The sequence below is a fragment of the Equus asinus genome, chromosome 2 (genome assembly GCF_041296235.1).
Source record: "Equus asinus isolate D_3611 breed Donkey chromosome 2, EquAss-T2T_v2, whole genome shotgun sequence".
NCBI classification, from domain to species: domain Eukaryota; kingdom Metazoa; phylum Chordata; class Mammalia; order Perissodactyla; family Equidae; genus Equus; species Equus asinus.
Window position 1 is genome coordinate 8,726,133 of NC_091791.1, and position 22,417 is coordinate 8,748,549.

General features: G+C 49.8%; 1 long non-coding RNA gene across 6 annotated transcripts in view; it reads left to right on the forward strand.

Moving 5' to 3' along the window:
* The window catches only part of LOC106841591 (uncharacterized), an 84,118-nt gene that overhangs the window by 43,260 nt on the left and 18,441 nt on the right, over positions 1 to 22,417 (forward strand). For 3 of the 6 annotated variants that reach the window (XR_011493281.1, XR_011493282.1, XR_011493285.1), the window contains exons 5-6: positions 11,750 to 12,037; positions 12,786 to 14,475. This is a non-coding gene — a long non-coding RNA (uncharacterized lncRNA). The remainder of the gene's footprint in view (positions 1 to 11,749; positions 12,038 to 12,785; positions 14,476 to 22,417) is intronic. The other 3 variants (XR_011493283.1, XR_011493287.1, XR_011493284.1) reach the window with 2 other exon arrangements.

Sequence of the window (22,417 nt, forward strand, 5' to 3'; positions counted from 1 at the left end):
ACTTTGAAAATAGTTATAGGGATGTTCGGATTATCTCTTTCGTCTTGGGGAGTTTTAGTAATTCTTGTTCTGTAGGATTCTTCCATTTTATCATTGTCAATTTTATGTGCATAGAGTTGTTCACAGTATTCCTTTATTATCCTTTTAATATCTGTGGGGTTTGTGGTGATATTCTTTCTTTCATTTGTGATATAGGTTATTTGTGTCTTCTCTCTTTTTTAATTTGTCAGTCTTTCAAGCGGCTTATCAATTTTATTGATCTTTGCAACTATTCTTTCAATTTCACTGGTTTCTGATATCTCTTCTTGCTTTGGGTTTATTTTGCCATTCTTTCCTGGTTTCATAAGATGAAAGCTTAGATTATTCATTTGAGACTTTTCTAATCTAAAACAAAAAATTCGTTTTCAAATCAAAATAGCTGTTTTGATGCCTTTTTCTACTCCATCTTCCCTGTTATTTCTGGGTCTATTTATATGGAATGATTTTTCTTCTAGTTTGGGGACACATTTTCCTGTTTTTCTGTATGTGTAATAATTTTTGATTGGGTGATGAACTTTGTGAGTTTTACACTGTTGAGTGCTGGGTTTTGATATATTCCTTTAAGCAATTTGGTGCTTACATGTATTTCTTTAACTTTGAAGGAAAAGTGTTGAACTTTTTAGACAGGCAGTTAAGTTACTTAGTTTGAATTAGTGGGTTAGTTTGATTCTTTTGAGGTTTGTTTTTAGGATTTTTAGGCAGGTACCAAATATCCTTTGTTCTAAGGCTAATTTAACTCCCACTTCTAAGGCCTGGCCCGTCTGCGTTCTCTACTGAATGCCCTGTGTTTTGAATGATGTCTCTCCACTCTCTCTGGAGGGAAATTGACCAAGTCCTGGCCCTGTGTGAGCTTTTGGAATTGCTCATCGTACAGTTCCTCATTAATGGCTCTTTCCTTGAAAGTCATTCTTGTTGGCCTTTTGCGGGTGTCATTCTATTCATGCTCAGATTGGTATTCAGCCCAAGACTCAAGTGGACCCCTATTTAGATTTCTAGTTTTCTTTCTCTGTGATGCCTCCTACTCTTGGGTATTCTCCCCACAAATTCTAGTTACCTTGGCCTTCCTGAACACCAATGTGTGCTTCCTCGACTCTGTGCAATTGCAGGTCTCTGTTTGGGTTCTCCTTGCACCATGGACCAGAGTTGCCTCTACCCTGAGTAATACTGAGGTTCACCTTATTTGTTTCCCTTTTCTCAGAGATCATGATTCTATGCTGCCTGTTTTCCAACGTCTGGAAAGATGTTTCCAGTTTATGTTTGTCCAGTTTCTAGTTCTAGATGTCCAGTTTCTAGTCCAGACATTCTTACTCTCTTATGGCTAAAAGTGTTTTTGTTTTCTCTGAAAAAATATCTTTGTTATGCCCTTGTTTTTGAATAATTGCTTAGTTACGCATACTAGTTTAGTGAAAACATATTTGCTATCAGTATTTCGAAAATATTATTCCACTGACTTTTTATTTCTGTTGTTGTCCTTGAGAAGCTTATTGCCAGTCTCATTGCGGGTAATCTGTCTTTCTCTTAAAATGCATTAAAGATGTTCTCTTTGCTTGGTGTTCTGCTATCTGTCTAGATGTAGTTTTCTTTGTGTTTATTCTTCTTGGGGTTTGTTAAGTTTCCTGAATATGAGTATTCACATCTTAAATCAGTTCTGGAGAATTCTTTTCTTTCCAATATGGCTCCTCTCCATTGTTTCCATTCCATTTGTCTTCTGGAACACTAATTAGAAGTTTATTCAAATTTTCTTCCTGTTCCTAAACTTGTTTTCTTTGCTATGTTCTGGATACTTCCTTCATCTCTTTCTTCTAGGTCACTAATTATCTCTTCAGCTGTGCCTAATATAATATATATGCATCTATTATATGTAACGTGTATTATGTACACATATACATATTACACACACATTCCTCTCTAAGTTCTATTTGGTTCTTTTTCAAATTCAAATCTGCCTGGTCTCTGTTAAGAGTGTCTTATTCCTCATGTGTTTAATTTTATCTTTTGTTTATTTGAACGTTTGAAACATTCTTATTTTGGATTTGGCGTGCAGCAACTCTGTTATCTGCAGTTTTGGGGACCTAATTCTTCTGGGTGTCACTTATCTTGGTTCTTGCACACACCACTTGTGTTCTTATGCATTTTGTAATTTTGGATTGTGAGCTCACGTTGGGCCTGGGATGAGGTGATGTTTCACACAGAGTATGTGCACTTTCTTCTTGCAGTTCCCCTAAAGTGTTACCTTCTGGGGTTCACTTTATAATAATTTCTTGGCTTGAAGTTTCCTGCTGTGTACATGTGTAATATAAATGTTAATCCCAAATCTGTCTGAGGATAAGATTGCCCCCTCCCCCACCACCTAGATTTTAGGCCAAGAGAGACAAGTGTCTTTGTCATCTCCCTTTGTCACTGGGAGATTTTTCTCTCACTCCACTCCTTTACTGAAGATGTGGCCTTCAAGGGCTGGGCTGTAGGCGGAGGTTGATGTGGACCCCAGTGTGGGCCCAAGGCCTTGTCTCTATCCCTGTATTGTTCTTAAAACCTCAGCCCCTTGGTTAACAAGATTTGCATGTTCCCAAGGTAGATGTGGCAGCATCATCATTATTCTGATTTTCACTTTCCCTTTTGTGTTTGGCTTTTAATTTTTTATGAGCTCATCCAGGTGGGGGTGTCTGTTTTATTTTAACCAGCATTTCTAGATGTTTTATAGAGGAAGGCAGGCTAGTTTCTAGGGCTGCTGTAACAAATTACCACAAACCGGGCGGCTTGGCACACAGGAATGTCTTCTCTCCCAGTTTTAGAGGCTGGAAGTCTGAGAGGATGGTGTCGGCAGGGCTCTGCTCCCTCCAGGGCAGGATCCTTCTTTGTTTCTTCCTAGTTTCTGGTGGTGGCTGGCAATCCCTGGCATTCCTTGGCTTGTAGGTGTAGCATTCCAGTGTCTGCTTTTGCCTGGCCTTCTTTCTGTATGGGTCTCTGGGTCCAAATCTCCCTGTCCTTGCAAGGATGCTAGTCATCGGGCTTAGGGCTCTCCCTCATTCAGTATGGCCTCATCTTGACTTGATTACATCTGAAAAGACCCCATTTCCAAATAAGGTCATATATACAGGTTCTAGGTGGACATGAATTGTGGGAGGTCACTATTCAATGCAGTACGGATGGTTTTCAAAATACCTAGCCTGCCATAGTTCCAGAAGTTCAAGTCCTGCATGGGCAACCTGCGGTGGCTTCTTGGAAGCGCTGGCACTAATTGGCAGCTGGGTCTGTTGGAGGCGCCCTAGGCTGGAAGGTACAGGCTGGGCTCTGGTCCTGATGTTACGACTTACCTGCTCCATTCTTTTCAAGGTACATAAAAAGATGGGGACCTCAGATCACCTGGACTTTGCTGAGCATGTGTAGTCAAATCTAAGATGGTCCCGAGGCCCTTGGTGGCCCTGTCTTCACCTCTGTTGCCCTTGTGTGCTGGTTTACTTTTTCTCCATCTCCCTCACCCTCTATTCTGTCTTTTTTCTGCCTCAAAGGCAGGAATATTCAGCTGATGTTTGGCACATAGAAGAAGGCAGGGACTATGAGTGACCCTCTCTAGAATAAAGCCAGCACTGCGACCATCTTCTGCCCACACGATCTCTTGTCTGATCCGTGATAGGAACGGAACATATTCACTACAAAGGAGCTCAGCTAGTGTGACACTGTCAGTTCCCCCGCAAATATGCATGGGAAGCAGCCCAGCCCCTTGCCTACGAGCAGCCACGGGGTGCAGCTGGCCGAGCAGTGACGAGAGGATGGGAATTGCTCCCTTTCTACCCCTTCTGCATTTGTGAACCTGTTTCCAATTTCATTGTTGATCTTTCTGTTGCTTTACTTTGGAAATGTAAAAATAAGCAGGCCTTTTATAAAACCAGGAGTGGCTGGTCAGGAAAGGGATGAGAGCAGAGTGTGGAAAGGGAGGTAGCATGGCTGTGGGTTTTGGGGATGACGGCTTCTGCTTTCAGGGTGGGGATGGGGATCTCAGATCAGAGATGGTGGCCACCCAGAGATGGTGGCCACCGCACATCAGTACCATGGGGATCTCAGTTGCTGGCAGTCTCCTGGGAGAGCCCAGGGTGTGGGGAGTAGAGTTCCAAACAGGGACAGGCATAGGCTTTGTGGGCGACAGGCAGGGGGAGGCAGGGGGAAGTAGAGAGAATTCAATGCACAGAAGACTCTGGAGACCAGGAGAGTGTAGTTAGTTGTCCTTGTTCTTAGGGAGAGCATAAGCACAGAACTCTCTTGAGAGATGAAAGGGGTCAGGTCTGCAAAGAGCTGATGGGTTCATTGTTTTCCTAGAATCTCCTTTGCTCATTTCACTTTCCATGGGGCATGTGTGTGTGGGGAGCATATTCATTGGGCTGGAGATATATTCGGGCCCCTGGGGCTTTTCTTTGAGCTCTGACAGGGGTGGGACTTTTCTGCTTCCCTCATCACTTCAAGGAGCATGGAGCGCTGGCCTTTTGCATGTTAGGCTAACAGGAAGGAGCCTTGGGGAGGGCAGAGCAAAGAGACGAGACTCATGGCACCATTGCAGAGTTAAGGGTGGTCAGCCTGTGCAGGACAAGGTATGTTTGCCAGGTGGATACTTCTCTCTGAGCCTAGACCTGGATGGAACCCCCTTCCTTCATCTCTCAGGATCCCAACTTTCTCCTTGCTCCTTCCCCCCTGGGTTGGGCAAAGCCAGTGGGACTGAAACGTTGGCTGGGGCCAAGGATGAATAAGAAGTGGGATTCTAGGGTGATAGCAGAGAGGTTAAGAGAAGGATGGGGCAATGGTGGGGAGGAGGAAGAGAGGGGAGCTCCTTCTGCCCATTCAAGGTGGGCTTACTTGGCCCAATGGGAGATTTTGGGGAAAATCAAAGGATCCTTGGCCTCAATCTCTGGACTGCTGTGTGTGCTGAAAGGTCTAACAGGAAGACTTTGTGGGTTTGATCCTTCCTTCCAAACATCCGGGGCATAGCAAAGGGATCCTATACCCACTCCCCAAAGAGTGTGGATGGGGTTCTTTGTACCCGACTGTAAGCCTTGCTGAGCAAGGCACTGGAACGCGAGATGAGTGGGACCTAATTCCTGTCGTTAAGGAGCTCAGATATCCAACACTTGTGTCAGACCCTTCATTTACGAGTCCTCAGGGTGATCAGTTTTATGGAAACTTGCTGTGGGTTGGCAGAGTCCACCCCCTCACCCCAACACCCTAGGGAATATCTAAAACATGGGCCGGAACTGGCACTCCTTCCATCACATCTTAATAAGTTTAATGAAGCCAAGGCAACATTTGCCAACATTAATTCCAGACTGGGATCATGAAGTGAACTGTGCTGGCATGTTCTTGGCCGCAGGAGTTTCTGACAGCTTGCTCTGGGTGGCCCAAAATGGGTCGAACGTGTGCCCTTGTGTTTTCCATCTGGCGAAGCACACCTGCCCACCATTCCTCACGTAGGCGTACCAATTTGCAGCAGAAAATGCTACCTACACTCATCCTTCCAGAGTTGTCACTGTGCCCTTCTGCAGAGGTGTTTGCACATCTCTGCTCTGACCATCCTCCCCTTCAAGCAGGGCCTGGAGACTTTACGCTGGGATGCAGACCTGCTCGAGTGTGCCCAGCCTAAATCCCAGGCGGAAGCAGAGTCCTGCCTCCCTGTGCCTGAAGAGAGTCACTGTGAGTGAGAGACAATTTCCTCCTTGGCAAGGCTCTGCCTGTGTTTCTCCTGGCTGCTCAGTCCAGCTGTGTGTGTAAGAAGAGATGAAAACAGTGCCCATGGCAACCCCTGAATGTTGGCTACTGTTCCATCTCAAACTGAACCATTTCCAACAGTCTTTTAGTAGACCTGACTGAGTAGCTTTGGAATCTGTGAATTCCACCTGGACAAAGTCATGGAGCCATCAAGGGCACTGGGCTTCATAGAGACAGCCTTGTTGGCAGTTCCGGGCCACTGTCTTTGGGTGTGGGGAGTGCAGAAAAGTGATAGGCTACGTCTATGAATGGGAAATGAGCCCTACGTGGGCAGAGAGGAGAGGGTGATGGTGAAAGTATGCATGGTGTGGAGGGGAAGGGACTCTGCTCTCTGAGAGGTGAGTCCAGCTGTGAGTGATGAAAACGGGAGGACTGGAGACCTGGTCCATTCGAGGCCATGCAGCCCCGTTTCCCATCAGTGCAGTGATGCTGTGGTCACCCCTGTGTCATCTAAGCTTCGTCTGTGAGCAGAGACTGGGTACCTACTGTGGGTTCTGTTTGGGAGCCAAACCTATGTGAGGACAAGTCCAGAGCTGGAAGTCAGCACTAGAGTGAAGGTGACTCAGTCGAAGGCTGATTCAGCTGAATCAGTTAAGACTTCTCATCTCAAGTACCAAAACCCAGCTCAAACTGGTTTAAATGAAAAGTGACTGAATGAGTGAGGAAATAATGAATAAGGCTTACATTGACTTGTATAACTGACACGTCCATGGATTGATTGATCCAATGTCACCAGGGCTTAGTTTCTCTCTCTCACCTCTTTTCTTCTCCATGCTGGCTTATTTCCCAGGTTCTATGTGTTGGCAAGACAGCTTCCAGCAGCTCCAGGCTCATATCCTTCCAGGCTCAGGTACAGCAGAGAGAGAAGAGGCCTCTGTTTGGCAGCTCCTCAAACAATTAAACACAGTCATCCTAAGACCCAGCATTCCACAACTAGGTGTATACTCAAGAGAATCGAGAGCATGTGTCCACACAAAAACTTGTACGCCAATGTTCATAGTAGCATTACTCACAATAGCTGGAAAGTAGAAACAACCTAAATATCCATCAACTAATGAATAAATAAATAAAAAGTGGTCTATTGATACAATGGGATATGATTTGGCAACGAAAAGGAATGAAATATCTCTATCCACAAGGATCCCACAGTGTAGGTGGGGGCGGGGAGAAGGAATTGTGAGCGAATAATATTATCCAGGGAACAGTGGTCTTCTGTCTCATCTGGATGGCCCACTCTCCCCATGATATGCAGGAATCTAGGTCCCTGGACAGGACAGGAGGTCTGAAGGCAAAGACTAGACTGGGAGTGGAGCCTGCAAGTATAAAGTGGGGAGGGAAGACATGATCAGAGAGGCAGCATCCAGGGGCCAAACCAAAATCCCAAAAGAAGAAGGCAGCTCAGTGGGCTGTCATTGATCTGTGGAGCTGAGCAGAGGACAACTTGCACCAACAGCAGGAAATGAGCTGAGAATGCCAGCCTGGGCAGAAAGGTCCAAGTCAGAGGGTAGCGCAGGCTGAGAGAAGCCCCTGAATCATGTGGTACCACTGGCTGTATGGGGGTGAGGTGGATGCAGATAGGGCACCAGGACAGGGGTTTTCCCAGAAGACTGTGCCTCATTCCATAGGAGGCAATGAACAGAGAGTTGATGCCCCTGTGGGCAGTGCTGGATGAGTAAAAGGAGGTCCAGACAAAGGAGAAGCTCACTGTGGTCAGAGAGATGAGGAGATGGTTCAATGCAGGAGAAGACTGGAGGGGGCCCTTGAAATATCCGTAGACATTTGACAGTCAGAAAGGTGGTAGAAGGCCTTCCTGGTTAGGAAAATAGCTTGAACAAGGCAGAGTGTTGGGGTGCACCCTAGAAGGGGAGAGTGTGGAAGTTTTCATGCCAGATGGGGAGAGCATAGGTGTCTCTACATCAGATAGGGGGAGTGTGGAAGTCTTCACACCAGATGGGAAGAGTTTATAAGTTTTCACATCAGATGAGGAGAGTGTGGAAGTCTTCACATCAGATGGGGAGAACATGGAAGTCTTCAAACCAGATGCAAAGAGTGTGAAAGTCTTCACACCAGATAGGAAGAGTGTAGAAATCTTCACATCAGATCAGGAGAATGTGGAAGTGTTCACACCAGATGGGAAGAAGTGTGAAAGACTTCATACCAGTTGAGGAGAGTGTGGAAGTCTCCACACCAGATAGGGACAGTATGGAAGTCTTTGCACTAGATGGGGAAAGTGAAAGTCTTTAGAGTCTTCACACCAAATGGAGAGTATGGAATCCTTCACACCAGATGGGGATAAGGGTAAAAGACTTCACATGAGTTGGACAGAGTGTGGAAGTCTTCACACCTGAACAGGACAGACAGGAAGTTTTTTCACTGGGAAGGGAGAGTGCAGTGAGATGCACAGTGCTCTGAGGATGGGGCCTTGAAGCCCCAAGGTCTGAGAAATGGGAGTCAGGTTTGAGTGAGCTTATTTTTGGAGTCCAGGCTGGAAGGGCAGGCATGAGGTACTGTGGTACATGGGGCATGAGACCCAGGGTCCACCAGCACTCACCATACCATTGAGGCGAGGGTCCTAAGATGGGGCTTGTGGGTCCTCTTGAAGGGAGAGGGACACAGTGCGGCGCAGAGGTGGGGAAGCCAATTGTACCCAGCATGGTGAGTGTGGAAGGTGGTCTGCCATGCCCTCTACCATGGGGAGCAGCAGGACCAGCCTGCCAGCACCAGGCATATAGCCAACTCCCGTTGTAGGAGGGGCCTGGCCTGAGCAAAGGCCAGCGTCAGCTGGGGCCAGCAAGTTGAAGGAGGCTCTAGTCAAGGGGAGGAGGGTGTTGGGCAATGGCCTGGAAGGTCTGGAAGCTCAGAGTCAGGCTGAGGCGAGGCCCCGCCCACCAGCCAGGTGGAGCTGGAGCAGCTGGAGCAGGAGCGAAGCTTGTCCATGCCACATGGGTGTTTAGGGCTCACCTCTGGAGCAACATGGCCTGGGATTTTGGGCAATACAGGTCCTTGGGAAGGACCGACAAGCCCAGCATTCATTCATTCATTCATTTTACTCTTTTTAGCTTTTCATTCAAGCAGCAGATCTTCTTGAAGGTGCTACGTTAGGGACTGCAGCAAGCTGACCCCGTCCCTGCCTGGCCCTGTGGAACTCACTGACTGCAAAGGGAGACAGACAAGCCAACTAGCTCTTCTCTCTCAGAGTGACAGGGGCAGTGCAGGAAGTGGGGAGTGCAGGGAGCTGAGAGAGAGGGAGGAGGGGCATCTCTCCTTGTGTGGCAGTGGTCAGAGAGGGCTGCCTGGAGGAAGCACTATCCAGGGTGAGACCTGAAAGGCCCATGGGAATGAGCAGTGAGAAGTGGGCGGGAGGTGTCTGAGGCAGAGGGAACAGCATATGCCAGGCCTGGAGGCAGGAGAGAGTAGGCAAGGATTTTGGGGAGCATTGAGGAGCCCAGTGTCATGCTGTGCTTTGGGGTCCTGGCTGTCCTCCCCACCCCAGATGATGGAGTTTTGCTCCCCTCTCTCCCTATAGTCACAGCTGCTGACAATCCCTCCGATGCCGATGACCTCAGACCTGGTGGTGGTCTGCCGCTGCAGGGGGAGGGGGGAGGCTCTGCTGTGGGGCCTGGGGCGTCAGGGGCAGGGAATTGGGGGCGCTGACTCTGGGACTGAAATCTTGGGTGTGTCCGCGGCCAGAGCATCTGCAGTCTCTGGACAGGGCCTGGCCTTGCTGAGCCTGGAGAAAACACCGCATGTCTAGAAGGACGGCGGCAGCTGGAGACCCCACCAGAGGTTGCCGGGATTTACATCTGAGAACCCAAAGATGACAAATGTCCTTCCTAATTCCCGATCGGTGGAGGGAGAGAGGGAGATGTAAGCCGGGCATGCCCCGCCTGCCAGCCGCCTCAGGTACAGATGAAGAGCAACGAGGTTTATTTCCCTCCCGACACTCGGCTGAGGCTCCCCCTGTGATTTAACTCGCCTCCATCCCGCCGTGCACCTTGGTGCAGATGAAAGGGTGATGCATCAAACATTAACAAGCTCCAGGCCCGGAAGGTGGTGTGCGGGCTGCAGGCGCCCCAGCCGGCCTGGCCCCACGCCCACCGTTCCCACCCCCCGTGCATCCTCGCTGGCTGAGGATCAAACAGTGCAGACGTGGCACAGGAAGCGGAGCCGCGGGCAGGGGCCTTCTCTGTGCACACGGCCCCCCAAACATGAAAGCAAGCTCCGCGAGTGCCAGAAACTGACCACAAATCAATATTTCTCAGTGATATGCTGCCTCACGCCAGTGAGGTAAGAATGTTCTAATGAACGCAGGTCCTTTCCCAAGCAGGAAGGAGTGGCTTTTACGTTTTTCTCCCTCCTCCGCATCTTTCTGAAGCTTAAGGCCTGCAGTGTGCCAGTCGGCGGGCAAGGGGGTGTAAATATCTATTTGATCATCCGCGGCATTTAGGAAGCTGCCAGCAGGAAGAGCCGGGACCTGATGCCTCTGAACCTGCACTGCTGAGTTTGATGCTGGGTCAGTTCTGAGGGTCCTGCTCCCCAGCAGCCATGCAGCCCACACGTCTCCCCAGGGAACATGCATGGCCAGGCGTGCGGCTGACCTTCCAGGACACGAGCTCAGATTTGCTTTCTTCCGCTATGGCGTGTCTGAATGCCCCACCATGAGCTTGTCTGCTGCACCAGCGCAAAGAGGGAGGGTTGGAGAGGAGAGGCGGGAGGGCTGCGTCGGCAGGTTGGGCTGTGGGAGACAGCATGCGTGGGGAGGGCCAACAGCTGATAAATCTTGGACACGGTCGACAGTGGGAGGCAGGGACTTGCTTGGCAGGCAGTGATGGGTGAAAGCAGGAGGGCTGGGTGCAGAGACAACAAGCAGATCTTGGCCCAGGCTCTGCAGTATTTTTATTGCGAATTCTCGGGTGAAGCTCCTTTAAAAGGGTGTGGACGGAGTTGGTGGCATCTGGCAGATCCCAAGGGTTTTGTGGGCAAGAGGTGAGTGGAGGGAGGTCATGAGGTCTGAGAGGGGCCCCTGGCTCCCCGATCTTCATCACGCTGGAACCAGGAGGTCAGAGGACATCTCAGGGATGCTCTTGGGAGCTCTCTGCCCTCTTGGTGTGAGGGCAGGTCTGGCCCTGCCACTTATTAACTGTACAAGTGGCCAAGGCGACTTGAGATTGGGTTTCTCTACTGCAGGATTATGTAAGATAAATAATAACAGTGCCTCCCTGCTCTTGAGTACCTACTATGTGCCGGGACCTTTCATGTCTTATCTCAGGCAATCATCCCACACCCTGGAGGTGGGCTCCATCTCGTTTCATGGAGGACTCACATGAGGCCTTGGGGAATTCATTCACTCATCTAAGCTCAGAAACCAGGAACCTGGACTGGGCCTCTCTGGATTCAAGTCAGAGCTCTTTCTACCTACTGCGCAGCTCTAATGTGTGTGACCACGCCCAGCTCAGCACCTCACACGGAGGAGGTGCCCAGGAAATGTTAGCATGAACACTGCCCTCCCTCTCACCCCAAAGCCTCTCTTTCCTCCACTCTCTGGATATGCTCAGTTCAACACATGTTTATCGAGGCCTCATCTATGCCCACTGCTGAGCCGAGGCGGAGATCTGTGCTCCCCTCTGCAGGGCTCCCTGCCCAGCGGCCACATTTGCCAACCCCGAGGGGTATGGCCACGTGGTGAGCTCTTGCTATCAGAATGTGAGTGGAACTGACACACATCATAGCCGACATGGTTGAAACCGGGCATGCTGGGAGGGTGAACATGGAGCTGTTGTTCAATGGGTAAGCGTGTCAGCGGTGCAGGAGGAAAAAGTTCCAGAGATCTGCTGCACAACAATGTACATGAAATTAACACTACTGTACACGTAAACTGGGTAAGATGGTAAATTTGATGCTTTCAATTTTTTATCACAGTGGAAACCAAAATCCAAACCCGGATGTGATCTCTCTGCAGAGAGGACTCCAAGGGTGGAGTGGAGGGCGGAGCCACAGGATGGATGGAGTCCTTGAATGAGCCTGTGGAAGGCGGCCCACCAGGAGCACCAACATTGGACGTGACATGAGTGAGACCTCAACGGTTACTGTGTCAGGCCACCGAGATTCTGGGTTTATCTGTGACAGCAGCTGGCATCGCCTCCACTGACCATGGGCTTCAGAGATGGAGACGGAAGTCCCCCCTTCCCTCCGGAGTTCACAAGGGTCGGAGGAGATGGCAAATGTAAAAGGCTGTAAACCAAAGTGGGTGGGTACCTTCGGGGCACAGGGAAGGATGTGGAGGAGCCAAGGGAGGGGAGGTCTCATTGGGGGTTGGGGAAGAATTCGTGGAGGCTGGGCTGGGAAGAGGACATTTCAGAGCTGCTAAGGAGAGGAGAGGCCACCCAGGAGGGGAGCCCCATCTGAGCAGAGGCACAAGAGCTGAAGTCCAGGAGATGTGTCAGAGGCCCTGGGGCAGTAGTAGGGCCAGGTCGTGCCAGACTGAAGAAGGTGGGCTTGATTTTGTAGGCAATGGGAGCCATAGAAGGTTAATGAGGGAGAGTATGACAGATATACTGTGCTTCAGGCAGGCTCCTCCAGTTGTCATGTAGAGGCTGCCTGGAGCAAGAGACGTAAGATGTGGGAGAGAAGAAGGCTGATGGGGGATGGAAGGGAGAAGCCCAGGAGGGTAGAACCCCAGGACCTGGAGACTGTGAGGAAGGGGAGGCTGTGCCCTGCATGCGAGGTGGCACCTTTCACAGAGACCGGGAGCCCAGGGAAGGGACATCAGGATGTAGGGGGGAGACAGAGCCAGAGTTTGTTGACCCCAAAGTGGATGAATGTCCCTTTGTGTGGCCCAGGCCGAGTCCTGAGAATCAGCCCCCAGGCTCTGCCCTTCTCTTTGGTAGAGTCTGGAGCTTGTCCCTACCAGGGCAGATGCCTCAGGGGGTGCTGGGTACTAGAGGGCCCCCCAGAATGGCTGTGGTAGCCCCACTCCCAGGCCTCCTGCCCCACAGGTGCCCAGTGGATGCTTCCTGGAGCCGATGATGGTTTGGGGCAGGCACGACTGCAGAGCCTGAACATGCAGGACCACGAGGTGCAGAAAAGTGATGCTGCAAACACATGCACTCAGAGAACCAATCACGTTTTCGTGTTACTTTTTAAAAAATCTATAGATTTTGTTTGGCTTTTCTGCATTTATGAGAAATCTACCTTGCAAATAGGTTTCAAAAATAACCCTTCTCACAGCTCCACGTAGTGCTCACCATCTGCGGGGACAGGGCATGGATGTGTGTGCACGCCTGTGGGTCCCAGCCTGGGGCAGGCACATGACTTGGAGGGCTCCCCAGTTGGCTGTGAGAGGTGGTGTGTCACGGGTCCACTGCACCAGGGACTTAGGCCTGGAGGGTCAAAGGTCAGGGGAGACAGACATCTTTAGGGGAAGGGGGAGATGACACATACACCCCAGATTCCGTGAGGATCTTAGGGCTCCCTCAGCTGGAGTGAACTGAGGCCAACATGACTCCGATAGGGCTCCCTCTCGGTCACCTGACCCTTTCACTCAGCTCTCCTCATTCATCAGCAACCATGGGGACATCCTTTCCCATTTCACACTGACCACTCTCCATGGCCTTAGCTGCAGAGATGGGAAGCGGAGCCCATCCCCATTGTCTGCAGGGAGCAGGAGGGTTTCCTGAGTGGCTGCAGCACAGGGCAGGAGGGGACGAACGCGTGTGTGTTGGACAAGCCTTCAGACTGGAGGAACTGTCTCAAACCAAGCCTGGCTTCTTCCTCAAACCCGTTCCTGCTCCTGTGCCCTCTGGCTGGGTAACGGCCCCACCCCACCCCACTGGCACGCCAGAATCCTGAAGTCAACCCATCCCCTCCACCCTCTCCACGTGCACATCCAACCAGTGACCACAGTGCTGATGCTCATTCCATTCTCTCCTTCCCCCAGCAGCTCTCTCCTGGGCTCTGGAAATCTCCGAACTGGTCACCCATGTCCAGTCTCTCCTTCCTCTGACCATCCCCAGGGGATGTCCTGAAACTCATCTGCATGCCTGGCCATCACATGGACGCTTAAAAACTTCCCTTGACCCCTTATTGTTTACAAGATGAATTTTAATGTTCCGGGGAATCTGGATCCCCCTGTTCCCACTTTCTTCACAGAACTTTGGACCTTTGTGGCATCCCAGGCCCACGGGCAACCCCCTGTGCTGTCACCTCTTGCTCTTTTGGTAGGAGTGCCTTCACCTCTCCCCCGTCAGCAAGGCCTGGTGATGATTAGGGTAGCAATCCCAGAGTATACAGCATCTTGGCATGTGAGGGACCCCAAGGCATGCCATTGTAAGGGGGTGGGTAGGTGTGTACGTGTAAGTGGGTGTGATGTGGGCACTTTTGCATTCACAGCCTGGCTTCTGGGAATATCCTGCAGCAGGAAAGTTTTTTCCAAGCCTGCTCTTGGCTGCAGCCCCTGGGAAGTGTGCCCTTCCTCCTTGGACCTCTAACACTGCAAGCTGGGCCCGCGGCTCTGCTCCACTGCTGGACATCAGTCATACCAGACAGCACCACCTAGCATGAGCCTTTGAGAAATGCGTACATCAGCGCAGCCCCATGGACCTGCTGGGCTGGCCAGGTGCAGGAATCTAGGCAACTGCAATTTGCACAGGTCGACCCTCAGACAAGCGCCGCACCAGTTATTTCTTGGTAAGCAGCTGCACCATTCTTTTGTGGCACAATAACAGGGAGTTTGGGGAGCAGGCATCTGTGCAGGCTTTGGCTGGGGAGCTTTTTCTGCTGGCTCTGTCTTTGCCAGCTACTGTCACTCAGCAGGCACAGAAGAGACCTTGGCCAGCCTGCTGGGGTCCACTTACAGCCAACCCGCAGCTCTTCTGGCACGGCTGCTCCAGGCCTGGCACCTGGCCTCATCTCCTTCTCACTGCAGCCCTTAGAGGTAGACGCTCTTATCCCTTATGAAGGATAGGGACGTTAAGGATTAGCAAGGGGCCTCACAGGGACTCATGGCAGAGCTGGAATTAAACCTGGGCATCTGCCTCTCAAACTCTGTCCCCTTCTGCTACACCTTCTGTCCCTGAGGAGTCAGGGATGAATGCCTTTCATGCCTGCGCCTTGCCTATCTCTTCACCCCCATCCCCAGCTGATCCTCTCAGACACCTTATGCTCTAGGGCCATGGAGCTTAGGTCCAGGGAGGGCAGATCAATACATGCTCTATGTCCCTGATGCATGTGCGCAGCCAACACGTGCTGGAGGCTTACTCTGTGCCAGATGTGGTTGACTACAAGAATGGCAGTGGATTCTTCCCCTCCCCAGAGTCACACATCCTTGCTATGTTTGTTTAGGAGCCCTCTCATTCTAACTCTGGACTTGGCCCCATGACTTGCTTTGGCCGTTGGGATGTTAGCAAATATGTCACAAGTAGAGGCTTGAGAAGCTTGCACACTGGGGCTAGAGGTCTCTTGCTGTTCTTGGAACTCTGCTCCCTTGTGAAGAAGCCTGGGCCAGCTTCCCAGATAATGAGAGAACCATGGCCCAGTTGCATCTTTTGCTCAGTTGACAGTCTGCCAACTGCCAGACCTGTGAGTGAGGCATTCTAGCTCATCCAGCCACCAGCCAACCCACCAGCTGACCACAGACACATCAGAGAGCCCAGGAGAGATCCACTGACTCAGCCCAAAGCATGAACTGCCCAAGTGACCCATAGAATCATGAGCTAAATAAGTGCGTGTTGTTTTAAGCCACTACATTTTGGGGCGGTTCGTTATACAGCAAAAGCTAACTGATACAAGATATTGTATTTCAGTTCCTGTTGCAGTCTAACAAACCACCCCCAAACATAATTGCTCAAAACCACCATTTCATCACATTCCTGGATGTGAGTTAGGGGTTTGGACAGGGCGTGCGGGAATGACATGTCTCTGCTCTGTGATGTCTGGAGCCTCAGCTGGGAAGACTCAAGGGCTGATACCCTGGAGTATGGTCAGCTGGGGGCTGGAATCATCTGGAGGTGTCTTCACTCACTGCTAGGAGCTGATATTGTCTGTTAGCTGGCATCCCAGCAGGGGCTGTCCATTGGAGCGGCTGCACGTGGCCTCTCCCTGGGGCCTGAGTTTCCCCACAGAGGGGTGGCTTCCAGGTAGCTGGACTTTAATGGAGGCCCAGGGCTCCAAAGGCGAGTATCCCAGCCAACAAGGGGGACAGTGACTGCCTTTTATGACCTTGCCTTGGAAGGCAAGCATCACTTCTGCTAGCTTCCATTGGTTACAGGCCAGTCACAAGTTCTCTCCTGCCCCCAGATTCAAGGGAAGGGAATTGGACCCCATCTTGATGGGGAAGTGGCAAGGTTCTAGATGAGCCTGCGGAGCAGGAAATACACTGTGGTCACTTTTGGAGAATACAATCTGCCACTCATTATCTCACCCACTTCCCGCAACAACCCAACGAGGTAGGTGTCATTGTTACCCCTACCTCGTAGGTGAGAAAACTGAGGCTCAGCTGGCTGGTAAGTGCTCAAGGGCACATAGTGAGTGTGGGAGCTGAGTCTAGCCATCGCTCTGCTGCCTGTCAGAGGCTGCCTTTTCGTCCTTGGACGGAGCATCTCAGTAGACTTATTCCTCCTCTCTTTCAGCTTTATGTTTTATCTCCACTTTAATGCGACACCGGCTAACCAGCAGCTGCACTTCTCAGTGTCTTTCTCGACCCTGTTTGGGGTCTCTACCGCTTCCCTAATCCCCATCTGGAGGCCAGGGGTCTCTTATCGTGGGGGAGGAGGGGGGGGACTCAAATAAACACGTTTGATCACCACCCTCTCTCCTTCTACAAAAACAGATGAGTTTTAAAGCTACCTAGAAGGCAACTTGAATTTAAATCCTAAGAGGATAGAAACAGGTTCTATCTCTGGACTTGCAAAGATTGATTTTCTGTGTTACAAAAATTACTCCTGCACTGAGCATTTGCAACCTTGTTTTCTACTCTGACCCTCCTTTCAGCCTACTGAAAATTCCAACTTGGCTCACCGACGTTTCCCTCCTCCCTTCTTAGGGAAAAAAATGCTCCACACTGACAGCAGTGTCTGTGAGGTGGTTTTTTTTTTTTTTTTTAACTTTTATTAACTTACAAAATACACTTCTGATATGTTTTGATGGACAAAATGCCCATTAACGGGAATGGAATAGGGTTGTCAAATAAAATACAGGACACTCTATTAAATTTGAACCTCTGATAAACAGCAAATACTTTTTACTATGTGTGTCTCATGTTTATAAAAGGGCAGATATCACAAGCATACCTTTTGATGAATCTTCACAAAGCGAACACATCTGTGGAACCAGCACCCAGATCGAGAGACAGAACATTCCAGGCTCCCCAAATGCCCCTGGTGTCTCCATGCAGAAACTACCTATCCCCCCACTATCTTGATTTCTAACAGCATGGGTGAGTTTTGCCTGTTTTTGAATATCATATAAATGGAACCACCCAAATTGTATTCCCTTGTCTCTGCCTTCTTTTGTTCATCCTCGTGTCTGTGAGGTCCGTCCACGTCGTGTACAGCAGCAGCACATTTTGGGTAATATTATGTATGGGACATACTTGTACTAAAAAATTATTTGTTGTTTATCTGAGATTCAGTTCTAACTGAGTGTCCTGTATTTTATCTGGCAACTCTATTCCATTCTCCTGTTAATGGACATTGTGTAGTTTTCTGTTTGCGGCTATTATGAATAAAGCTGCTAGGAATATTCTAGTATCTGGTACGCGTCTTTTGACGAACATATGGACTCATTTCTTTTGGGTATTTACCTAGGAGTGGAATGTCTGGGTCATAGGGAATGCATATGTTCAGCTTAGTGTATCCTGCCAAAAGGCGTTCCAAATGGTACCAATTTACGCTCCAGCCAGCAACCTGTGAAAGTTCCCGTTGCTCTCCCTGCTCGCCAATAACTTGGCATTTCCTGCCTTTTTCATTATAGTCAGTCTAGTCAGTGTGTTCTGTTTTGATTTCATTGCGGTTTTAATTTGCTGCATGTCCCTGAAGACTCACGAAGCAGAGCCCCTTCTCGCTTGCCTAGTGGGCATTCAGGCCTCCTCTTTTGTGAGTTGCCTGTTCTAGTGCATTGCCCTTTGTTTTATTGGGATGTCTGCCTTTTTCTTGTTGCCCTGTAGGCATGTCTCACGTAGTTGGGATACAAGTAATCTGTCAGATAGACGTCAACTATCTTCTCTTGGGGGGCTTGGGGAACAGTTGAGAAAGGATTTCTGGCTAGCCGTGGGTCTTGGAGGTGAATTAGAAGAATTGAGCGGAAAGGGGAGTTTAATAAGGATTGCTATGGATAGTGAATTGGATCTCCTCAAATGGTCTTTAAGAGACGTAAGTGAAGACCAGACTGCTCCTTTGAATGTCTTACTCATTCTGAGAGTGGGTCACTTGGGGCCCTTACGTGTATTCAGATCTTGGCATGAAGGTGCAGATAGATTTCCTTGTTATTGAGACTATAATGTATTTTGGGAAATTTAACCCAAGAAAGTTGGAAACACTTCCAAGAAATTTGTGTATGTCCTGGCACAGACTGTATTGTGTATTCCCCCACGTGGAGGGCAGAGTTCATCCCTACGAGAATGGAGATCCTTATTTTTCATGGGAGAATAAATCCTCCAGAACACACACTTGATAAGAGTAAAATATGTAATATTTGAACACTAGTGACATCTAAAAGGTACACTTAATTCATAAATCAAGGCTGCACAGCAGATGATATTTATGGCAATTCTTGCTGGAGGAAATATGAAAATTTGTAAGAATAGTAAATGCTGTTAACACAAAATGCTACAGTCACTGGTCATAATTGATGACTTCCTCGTGGATGTATTGAATAAATTAATTTCATTGCTATATGGATGACAATAATATGCTTTTATAGCTAATTTAGTTCTAAGAGCTGCTTTGGATGCCAAGATTTCACTGAAGGGAGAAAATGGCTCAAGGAAAAAGGTGACACGTAAAGAATAATTTTGAAATCGAATAGAAATAAAGAATAACTCTGTAATAGGAAGTAGCAGGCTTGGTGGGACCCTGTCACAAAAGAGAACAGAGCAGGGAATTGTTGGGAGGCAGAGACCAAGATCAGGGCTGCGTGAGTGTTCCCGACATTGCTGCACTTCCAGTGGGATTTCTCGTGCCCCGAGTCGGCGGTTTAAGAATGGATGTGTGGAAAAGCCTTCCTCTTCAGTGGGGATCTGGGAGCCGTGTTGACACTGGAGGCTTCCCTACAAAGCTGGGCTCAGAAGCAGCTCCAGCTCAAAGCGGCTCCAGGAAGGAGCATCAAATTGTCAAGGATGCTGCTCTCTGAGGAAGCAGGCTCCCTCCCAGTGGGTTCTTTATACCAAAAACAACCAGAAAGCAACATCCGTAGAACTTTTCCTCCAGCCAGGCCCTTTGCTGAATTCTTCACATTCATTGTGTAATAGGATCATTTCTTTCCTCTTTTGAAAAATAACCCTTAACTTATTACAAAATAGTGGATATTTATTGGATATTCTTTAGAAAACGTATTTCAACAAATCCAGCCGTGCTTTCATCTCTGGGGTGCACCATTCGCAGTGCACCGTTCAGGGGGCTTTGGAAGTTGCAGCCCCTGGACTGAGGAGCTATTTGGCCATGGACTATTTTCCCCCAAATTTCTCTTTCCCTTAAAAGGATCCCTAAAATGTGTGGGGGTGGTTTGCTGGGAGAAAATCTTTTATGCTTTTGCCTCACCCACGTGCTTGACTAAAGCATAGGACTTAGACGTGGCCTGATTTACAAAGTCATATTTCGTTAAAAATCCCCCAAAGCATGGTCAGTTCAGATGCAATTTGCAGGAAAGAGAAATGCTATTTCTCTAATTCTGAGAAGCACGAGTTTAGGGCTCCGCACGCATACAGTGAATGCCCAGGAGGTGATGTTAAATGCCTGGAAAGATTAATTGGAAAAAAGGATCCCCAAATACAATTTCCCTGGACTTAATGTTTCATCAATGCTATCAACTCCGACAGAGCACCAGCCACATGCTGGGACCCTGGAGGGTGCTAGAGGGGCTGTGTGGTGTGTGAGTGTGTGTGTGTGAGCACAAATGAGGGTATGTGCGGTGATGTGTGAATGTGTGCTGTGGATGTGTGTGTATGACTGTGTGTGCAAGTGCATGTGACTTGTGTATTGTGTGCGCACATGTGGGTCTGTGCATGAGATTGTGACTGTATGTGAGTGTGTGTTCATGTGTGTGAGTACATATGGGTTGTGTCTGTGTGACTGTGCTTGGGCACGTGCGTGTGTGTGTGGTGTGTGTATGCGGCGTGCGTGTGTGGTGTGTGTGGTGTGTGTCTGTGTGTACAGTGTGTGTGGTGTGTGTCTGTGTGTGTGTCTGTGTGTGTACAGTGTGTGTGGTGTGTGTCTGTGTGTGTGTCTGTGTGTGTACAGTGTGTGTGGTGTGTGTCTGTGTGTGTACAGTGTGTGTGGTGTGTGTGGTGTGTGTCTGTGTGTACAGTGTGTGTGGTGTGTGTGGTGTGTGTCTGTGTGTACAGTGTGTGTGGTGTGTGTCTGTGTGTGTGTCTGTGTGTGTACAGTGTGTGTGGTGTCTGTGTGTGTGGTGTGTGTGGTGTGTCTGTGTGTACAGTGTGTGTGGTGTGTGTGTGTGTGGTGTGTGTGGTGTGTGTGTGTGTACAGTGTGTGTGGTGTGTGTGGTGTGGTGTCTGTGTGTACAGTGTGTGTGGTGTGTGTGGTGTGTGTATGTGTGTGTGTGGTATCTGTGTGGGGTGTGTGTGGTGTGTGTGTGTGGTGTGTGTATGCGGCGTGCGTGTGTGGTGTGTGTGGTGTGTGTCTGTGTGTACAGTGTGTGTGGTGTGTGTCTGTGTGTGTGTCTGTGTGTGTGCGTGTGTGTGGTGTGTGTGGTGTGTGTCTGTGTGTACAGTGTGTGTGGTGTGTGTGGTGTGTGTCTGTGTGTACAGTGTGTGTGGTGTGTGTCTGTGTGTGTGTCTGTGTGTGTACAGTGTGTGTGGTGTCTGTGTGTGTGGTGTGTGTGGTGTGTCTGTGTGTACAGTGTGTGTGGTGTGTGTGGTGTGTGTCTGTGTGTACAGTGTGTGTGGTGTGTGTCTGTGTGTGTGTCTGTGTGTGTACAGTGTGTGTGGTGTGTGTGGTGTGTCTGTGTGTGTACAGTGTGTGTGGTGTCTGTGTGTGTGGTGTGTGTGGTGTGTGTGTGTGTACAGTGTGTGTGGTGTGTGTGGTGTGTGTCTGTGTGTACAGTGTGTGTGGTGTGTGTCTGTGTGTGTGTCTGTGTGTGTACAGTGTGTGTGGTGTGTGTGGTGTGTCTGTGTGTGTACAGTGTGTGTGGTGTCTGTGTGTGTGGTGTGTGTGGTGTGTCTGTGTGTACAGTGTGTGTGGTGTGTGTGTGTGTGGTGTGTGTGGTGTGTGTGTGTGTACAGTGTGTGTGGTGTGTGTGGTGTGGTGTCTGTGTGTACAGTGTGTGTGGTGTGTGTGGTGTGGTGTCTGTGTGTACAGTGTGTGTGGTGTGTGTGGTGTGTGTATGTGTGTGTGTGGTATCTGTGTGGGGTGTGTGTGGTGTGTGTGTGTGTGTGTGGTATCTGTGTGGGGTGTGTGGTGTGTGTGGTGTGTGTCTGTGTGTACAGTGTGTGTGGTGTGTGTGGTGTGTCTGTGTGTACAGTGTGTGTGGTGTGTGTGGTGTGTCTGTGTGTACAGTGTGTGTGGTGTGTGTGGTGTGTCTGTGTGTGTACAGTGTGTGTGGTGTGTGTGTGGTGTGTGTGTGGTGTGTGTGGTGTGTGTCTGTGTGTGTACAGTGTGTGTGGTGTGTGTGGTGTGTATGTGTGTGTGTGGTATCTGTGTGGGGTGTGGGGGGTGTGTGTGTGTGCGTGTGTGTGTGGTGGGAGAGGAGGGCATACGGAAGTGAATGGGACGCTGTGTCCTGCCCCCAGGACCTTGCCAGGGAGAGACTACAAGACCTGCACACAGCACCTGCTTCCTCTGATGCCCACAGCCCCCTGACCTCCGTCCCCACCTTTCCCCTCCTCTGCCCTAGATTCTCGCCACCCTGGATCGCTTGGGCTTCCTCATGAGAGCCCCCAGCTCCCCATCCATGGCGTCTCGGCTCTGCCAGGCCTTTGCCCAGAATGCCTTCTCCTCCGTTTCCTGCCTCTCAGCCCTGCCTGTCTGTGTGGGGACAATCCTGAAGGCATCGCAGGCCCCACGTGTTCTACCCCTGAGACTTTACAGCGGTTTTAGAATGATTCCAGGTGGGAGGCAGCTGGGCTGCTGTGAATGGGCAGCGTTGTGTGAACGTAATAAGGGAGAAGCAGGTCGTATGTCAGTGTCTAAGGTGATAGAGAAAAGTGTGTCCCAAACTGTTAAGCATAAGTCAGGGGCTGAGGTAGCGGAGGGAAAGCTAATCTAGTGAACAAATGAAAACCAGCAGCTGGGTCTGGTCCAGAGTGCTGGGAAGTTGTGTGGGGACACCCCGTGGAGAGGTGGGTCCCCACACTTGGGGGCCGGTTTGCACGGCTGGTGACCTTCGTTAGGCTCCTAGTTCTGGCTTCACACATGAGACTACATGCAATTGAGGGAGAAAAAAAATCAAGTTCGCCTCC